The following is a 7,473-nucleotide window of genomic DNA, read 5'->3' on the forward strand; positions in this document are numbered from 1 at the left end:
CGGGAGGTACATTTCATACTCCGACCCTTGTTCCAAATACATTTGAGCTTTGATTTGAGCTACTGGCATAGATTTTGATGACATGATGATTTGTTTGGTTAAGTGGTGTCCTTGGAAAATTCTGAGGTATAATTTGGTAGTTCCAGGTGCCCCCTCAAACATTTTGAAGGCAACATTTTGAACTCCAAAGCTATCTGAAAAAGATTTGAGGTACGAGCTTGGATTTTTTTTTGCCAGTCTGTGTCTTCTAAAAAGCCTGAGAGACGATTTGTAGAACCCGAGAGTCCTTCAAATATTACAAAGGCAACATTTCAAACCCCAATGCTAGGTCCAATTATATTCAAATTTTATTTCGAGCTACTGGCGTGGATTTTGACGACATGATGATTTGTTTGGTTAAGCCTTGTCCTCGGCTCTGCTCAGCTGCTCTGCTGCAATCTGTCATCTCCCCCGCTCTCCCAGTGCATTATGGGTGAGTGGATCTATGAGAAACAATCACAGAACAGAACCACTGAGCTACTTTCAAAAATAATAAATAGAAAATGGATGAGTGGACGAGACACACAAGCCTCCGACACCAAAGGACTAGTGATGCTCTACAAACCTTTGCTGTAATCGATGCCGCCACCTGGGGGCACTGTTTTCTAATAGAAGATAAATGAAGTTGCCATATTGTGCAAGTGCTCGCCTTCACAACGGACACCAAAGCAAAGCAATGAATAGAAATCAAGGATGAAGCTTTTGAAGGACGCCTCCTGGCTCTTGCTTCCTTGGAGGTCCTCTTCACATTCTGCTGCAACAATTAGAGTGCCCTTTTTTTGTGAGTCCATCATGACAAAGGGGTAGGTGGGGTTGTTGAAGAGCTTATTTTAACCCATGTGTGAGCAACTCATGGTTCGCAGGCTGAATGTGGCCCGCCACCTCATTTTATGCATCACACATGAGCTTGGAATGTCTGGTTCTCAAAATAGACTGGTCAAAAGAGTGTTTTGCCTAAACACTACCCACAATGCCTATCGACTACGATATCTTCAAAGTATCACGGTTCTATCTAGAATTGCTCGCATCTCGAGTAAATTTTCTCCCTATAAAATAATTGCAAACCAAATCATTTGTCCATGGCCTCCCAGAAGCATCCAGGTTAAAATAGATAGCTCTAAAACACGTCTTCCTCATCACTATAAACACATTCAAATAGTAATTGAACAGAAAAAAAAACAGTTACAAGAAGATCATTTAATCACTTTAAAGTCCCAGTCTCTCGTAGTAACATCCGACTTTATCACGTATGTTACATACATGCCAGAATATAACGTCTTAATCCCATTCTTGTCATTTAAGCATAATGAAGTGCTTTGAGAGACTGGTTAAAGAGCACAGCACCTCCAGTCTCCCCTCCTCATTCGACCCCTTTCAGTTTGCCTACCGGACAAACCGCTCCACCAGGGATGCCATCTCCTCTGCGCTTCACCTGAGCCTGACACACCTGGAGGAGAAGAACACCCATGTGCGGATGCTGTTCCTGGACTTCAGTTCAGCATTCAACACCATCATCCCACAACATCTGGTAGACAAAATGAGACTCCTGGGTTTCAACACCCCCCTGCGGAACTGGCTGCCGGACTTCCTCAGTGACAGACCCCAATCAGTGCGGATAGGTCAGAACATCTCAGATGTCATCTACCTCAGCACGGCTCCCCCCAAGGCTGTGTCCTGAGCCCCTTGCTGTTCACCTTGATGACACACGACTGCGTCCCTAGGTCCGCCACAAACCACATCGTGAAGTATGCTGACGACACAACAGTGGTGGGCCTCATCAGGGACGACAACGACCTGGCCTACAGAGAGGAGGTGGAGCATTTGGTGGGCTGGTGCAGGGACAACAGCCTGGTCCTGAATGTTGACAAAACTAAAGAGATCATTGTCGACTTTAGGAAAAACCAGCCCAACCATGCCCCACTTTGCATCAACAACAAGGCTGTGGAGGTTGTCAGCAGTATCAAGTTCCTAGGGGTGCACATTACAAACAAACTCACCTGGTCCGTGAACACTGCATCACTGGTTAAGAGGGCACAGCAGAGCCTGTACTTCCTACGGAGGATGAGGAGAGCCCACCTGCCCCCACCCTCCCTCATCACATTCTACAGGGGCACCATAGAGAGTATCCTGACCAGCTGTATCTCTGTGTGGTGTGGAGGCTGCAGCGCTACCGACTGGGGTAGTGTGAGGAGGGTAACGAGGACAGCAGAGAAAATAATCGGGACTACACTTCCCTCCATTCAGGACATTGGCCAGAAGCGCTGCCTATCCCATGCTAAGAACATTATCGGGGACCCCTCTCACCCCCATCATGGACTGTTCACTCTGCTAGCCTCTGGGAAGAGGTACTGCAGTGTGCGGTGCAGGACCACCAGGTTCCGCAGTAGTCTAGTCCCCCTGGCCATTAGACTGTTAAATGGTCAATCTAACATATAGTTAACCTAAATCTAAAAGGCTGCTAATCTGACTTTTTGCACTACTGGCAGTTCTTTATAGCTTGCCACTCCTTGCACATTTGCTCTCTGCACTATTGTACTTACAGCGTTATTGTTACAGTGTTAATGTTACTGTTTACCTGACTTGTTAACCTGACTGCCCATTTTGCACATCCGGTTAGCTACTCCTCTTGCACTATCGGCACTATGGTAAAATACTATACGTAGCCATAATACAATACAACTTTTACTTATATCTGTACATTCAAGGAAACTGTGCGGGTCAGATGTATCGACATTTCGTTCTGTATACACGTGTACTAGAATGCCAATAAAGTAGATCTGAATCTGAATCTGAATCTGAATTTAATAATATAATTCGTATCCAGGATTCCAATATTTCTTTTCTGATCAATCGTATCCACATGCCTAAAGACAAACCAATAGCCTCATATAAGTGGTATTTAGGAGTATCATCATTACAAGCAGGGCAGCACGGCGGGGCAGAGGTTTGCGCGTGTGCGGCTCAGTTCTGAGGTCATGAAATCGAAACTTCCTGTGTGGAGTTTGCATGTTCTCCCCATGCTTGCGCGGGTTTCCTCTGGGCACTCTTGTTTCCTCCCACATTCCCCAAAAACATGCATGTTAGGTTAATTGGCCAGTACAAATTGTCCCTAGGTGTGATTAAGGCAAATGAGATGTCTGTCCCTGTGCGCCCTGCGACTGGCTGGCAACCAGTTCAGGGTGTCCCCTGCCCACTGCCCAAAGATAGCTAGGATGGGCTCCAGCATCCCCGTGACCCAAGTGAGGATAAGCAGTGCAGATAATGGATGGATGGATGATTACAAGCAGCGTCATGACGTAAATCGACGTACATTGTTTCCACATTTAAGAAAATAAATAATACCGTGCTTGTTTGCTTCAACAGTTGTATTTTTGCTGTGTCCTGTTTGGTGTTCAGTTTTTAGCACATTCACCTAACGTGCGAAAGGTCCCCGGTTCAAGACTGGATAGAAATAAATGTTGGCCTGGAGAGGGATGGGCGGCATCAGACTGTAAATCTGACACTGATGATCGTTGTGTTTAAGGGATCCAACCCAAAACAAAAAATCTTGCTCATTTACCGGAAAAACTTCCCATAATCCCCCTCTGACAGTTTCCGAGTGGCGAGCGTTTGGCCCCGGCTCATCTCAACTGCTAAGTCAACGTTTGCGCCTGCGTGTCTAAATGCTAATCAATGTTGACTCGGAAACTCAGCGCTAGCTAGCCAAAAAGCGCTCGCCTTATCGCTCGCTGTATTTATTCGGGAGTGCTGAGTTCTGTGCAAACAGGCAAAGTGATTCGTCGGCCCTGCTGTGATGGGAATTTTATGGGATGAGCGAGAGTTTTCAGGAGTGTGCGTAGGAGTGTGGCACAAGAGTTGTCGCTAACTAGCTAAAAATCACTTGCTGTCCCACCCGGCACAATTATTCTGTGCAAAAGGGCAAAGTAAATGCTGCTTTGGGTAGAATTTTCCTCGAGTCTTGCTAGCCAAGGGTTCCTACAGGTTAAGGCTTGTTAAATTAAAACATTCTGAATACTGTTGTATTGCTCTTTAAAATTAAAAAAAATCAAGAACAAGTCGACAAAAAAAGAAACAATTGAAATATACAAAACACAAAACACTCCATTAATTATGGGTAATTTTATACAAATGTTTTTTTTGTTTGTTTTAATCAAATTTTGGTCTTGTTGAAATTTTCCAGCATTAGACATGGAAAAAAAAATAATGTTTACAGTAAATCATGGATGCTCAGTCAAAACTGTCAGATAAGCATTAAATTTAAAGATCTATTTTGTTACATTCATTAAACATGTTTAAAAATATTTTGAGTTCAAACAAATATGAATCCTAATAATTCATTAACATTTTTAAGACTTTCAAAAATTGGATTTGACACAGTTTATTGCCAATCAATGTCTTATTTTTAGAATAATGAATTGAATGCATTTTAAAACTTTTCAAGGATCTGCTGGAACCCTGTAGCCGAAAGGTGCTGTTGTCTAAGTTAATAAAACTTACTTTGAGATGACGTAATTACTGAGTATACGGCTGTTACAAAAGAACAATAATGGATCTACAAATAATAACATAAAACACATAATTGCAGTTGAATGAATGGTTTTATTGTCGTTACCCAAAATTAAAATAAAACACTATTTTCCCACAATGCCTGTCGACTTTGTTATCCGCCAAGTAACGGCTCAGCACCAGCTTTTGCTACACAGTACTACCTCTAAACGTGAGAAAAATAATTCATTCCCAGTTCGCACTGTAGAATTGCTCTCATCTCGAGCAAATTTCCCCCATAAAAAAATATTGAAAACCAATTAATTATTTTCCTGCCTCCCAGAAGCATCAAGGTTAACCCCAGATAGCTCTAAAACACATCTTCTTGATTAGTAAAAACACATTCTAATGGTACTTGAACATAAAAATAGGGTAAAAAGATGACTTTAAAGTCCTGGTCTCTCCTGGTAACAACTGGAAAATCCCGTAATTTGGAATTTCTCAAGTATGCCACAAAAAACGTCCATATCCCAACCTTTAACATTTTATCAAATATAACATTCCCATGCAAGCAATAATCTAATTTTGATTGCTCCAGAATTCCAATATTCCCTTTCTGATCAATAATGTACATGCCTAGGGACAAACAAATAACCACATACTGTATATAGGTCTTTTAAGAGTACTATGATTACAAGCAATGTCATGCTGTAAATTGACATTGTTTCCTCATTTAACTAAAAACAATGATTTTATTCATGCCACTCAATAAATTAGTTTAATCCTCGACCCTCAAGAAGAAATCAGAAAACTCGAGATCTATTTAAGCAGGCAAAGTGATTTCTCTGTACCGCTTTGATAAGAATTTTGCGGGAGTCTGCGCGGATGTCTGCGCAGAAGTCGGTGCTACCTAGCCCAAGAAAAACTACATGCCATCCCACCTTCTGTATTTTTCAAGGAGCGCTGAGTTCCGTGCAAACACACAAAGTGATTCGTCAGACCCGCTCTGATGGGAATTTTGCAGAGTTGCGTTGCGGGATTTGGTGCAAAATTTGGCGTGGGAGTTATTTAAGGTGGCGGCTCCGCATGATTACGGCAGCAAGATGGATGCCCTCATCCACTCACCCTCCATCATCATGTCCCTGTTTACTAATCTCTCCTCCTGGGAAATGTTCAAGTACATATTATGCACCCCTTGGAAAGTCCGCCTGGGGTTCCCCCGAGGTTTTTTTTACCCCCCATGTGATTCAATGGAAAACGGGCGACAATTCCCATTCTTTGCAATGACATCTTTGTACCAAAATGTTTTTTAAAAAAGTTTCAATATATAATTAATAAAACGCCCCAGTAAGCCATTGTCTGAATTTGATGATATTTAAATAGGGATTTCATTTGGAGTCCGGTTTTAAAGGCTAAGTCAAGGTAACAAGCCAGAGTCTCGACATATTTTCAAAATGAGCGTAATGTTCCAAGAGGGATTTTCATTTGATTCTAAGATACTTCATAATAAAGTTTCCACTTTAAAACAGTGGCTAGGGTCTCAAAATAAGGTTCAAATCCAAAGACAGGGTTACAAAATGTACATAGGGTTTTGATTCAGGGTAAGATTTGAAGCCATATCTGTGTTCTGAAGTTACAGTTACAAGGTATCAAATCAGAGGTTGTGTTGATTTACAAAATGAGGATCCATAAATAGGTTCTGAAGCTAGAGTTAAAAGAATTAAAAAAAAATAGGGTAGGGTTGCAGGAAGGCTTTTCATTTGATTGTGGGTTAATTTCGATTTGAGGTAAAAAATCACACTTTTAAGGCAGAGTTAGGCTTTTAAAATCAGGTTGCAGTCTGAGGGTAGATTAAGCCAGACTTTGTTTAGGTTTTGTGTTGTTGGCTGAGTCTAAAGACACAGTATCAAGTTAGGCTTTAGACAGGGTTGGGTAGGGTTACTTTAACTGGATTACTTTCAATAACTTTTGGATTACTCCAATACAAAATATGCTAATAAAAGACAAGAGAAACTAAATATGAATAAAATTATGACTCACAACACGTGGTAAGCTTTCTCTCCTGGCTTTGATCTCTTTGATCTCCGGCAAAACTAACATAAAATGCGAAAGAAACAAAATGAAAATAAATCCAAACAGCTTGCCAACATCATTTTTGCCTTTCCATGTATTCCGTTACTCCCCAAGCCTGCACAAAATTTAGTAAGTTTTAGAGGAGGTTTTCCACTTTCAAGCAATGGTCAAAGGTTTTAAACAGAGTCTTCCTGATGATATGTCGAATGATGTGTTTGAGTGAATGGTGACATCGTACAGACACCGTGTCGGTACGTGTCTGAGACACGTATTTGCTTCTTTGCGAGCTGTCGGAATGTTAAGGGGTTAATAAGTTATAATCCAGAGTCAAATTTTAAAGAAAGAGTGATACCGGAGCGAGGGTCAAGGTATCAAGACAGAAGTAAGTTTGATTGTCAAAACTGGGAAAGAAAGGTTCCCCCTTTCAAGGAAGTGTCAAGGTTTTAAAGTAAAGTACCAATCGAAGGCTATATTCGTGTTTCAAAGTAAGACTTCAGTACAATACACGCTTAAAGTTCAATGTCCAGGTTCGGGTTTCAGGTCAAACGCTAAACGCATCATGACAGCCAGTTAGCTTTTCAAAAGACCCGTCAAGAAAAAAAGAAAAAGAAAAAAATAACAATAAAATAAGCGCCTGAGCCGGGCTGTCACATGCCACTGAGGATGAATGACAGCTCGGGAGCAATGCGTCAAGTGACGGGAGAATTGTCTGTGACACTCCCCATAAGGAGGAATAAACAACAACTTTGTGTACATGTTTCGAAATGCTAAACCAGGGGTCTCAAGCTCAGGGCCCATATGGTAGAAAAAAACAGAGAGAGTGTGTGTGAGAGAGAGAGAGAGAGAGAGAGAGAGAGAGAAAGAAAGAGAGGGAGA

The 7,473-nt window shown here is 41.7% G+C and overlaps 1 long non-coding RNA gene across 1 annotated transcript; it reads right to left on the reverse strand.

Annotated features, from left to right (window-relative positions):
- Positions 1 to 322: 322 nt before the first annotated feature.
- On the reverse strand, positions 323 to 6,691 carry LOC148348262 (uncharacterized). Its single transcript, XR_015847756.1, has 3 exons — positions 6,565 to 6,691; positions 605 to 793; positions 323 to 482 (listed from the first exon to the last, which is right to left on the reverse strand). It is a non-coding gene; the product is annotated as an uncharacterized LOC148348262 (long non-coding RNA).
- Positions 6,692 to 7,473: the final 782 nt, after the last annotated feature.

This window comes from Urocampus carinirostris, chromosome 18 (assembly GCF_059441175.1).
Source record: "Urocampus carinirostris isolate Australia breed hairy pipefish chromosome 18, RoL_Ucar_1.0, whole genome shotgun sequence".
In the NCBI taxonomy this organism is placed as follows: Eukaryota; Metazoa; Chordata; class Actinopteri; order Syngnathiformes; family Syngnathidae; genus Urocampus; species Urocampus carinirostris.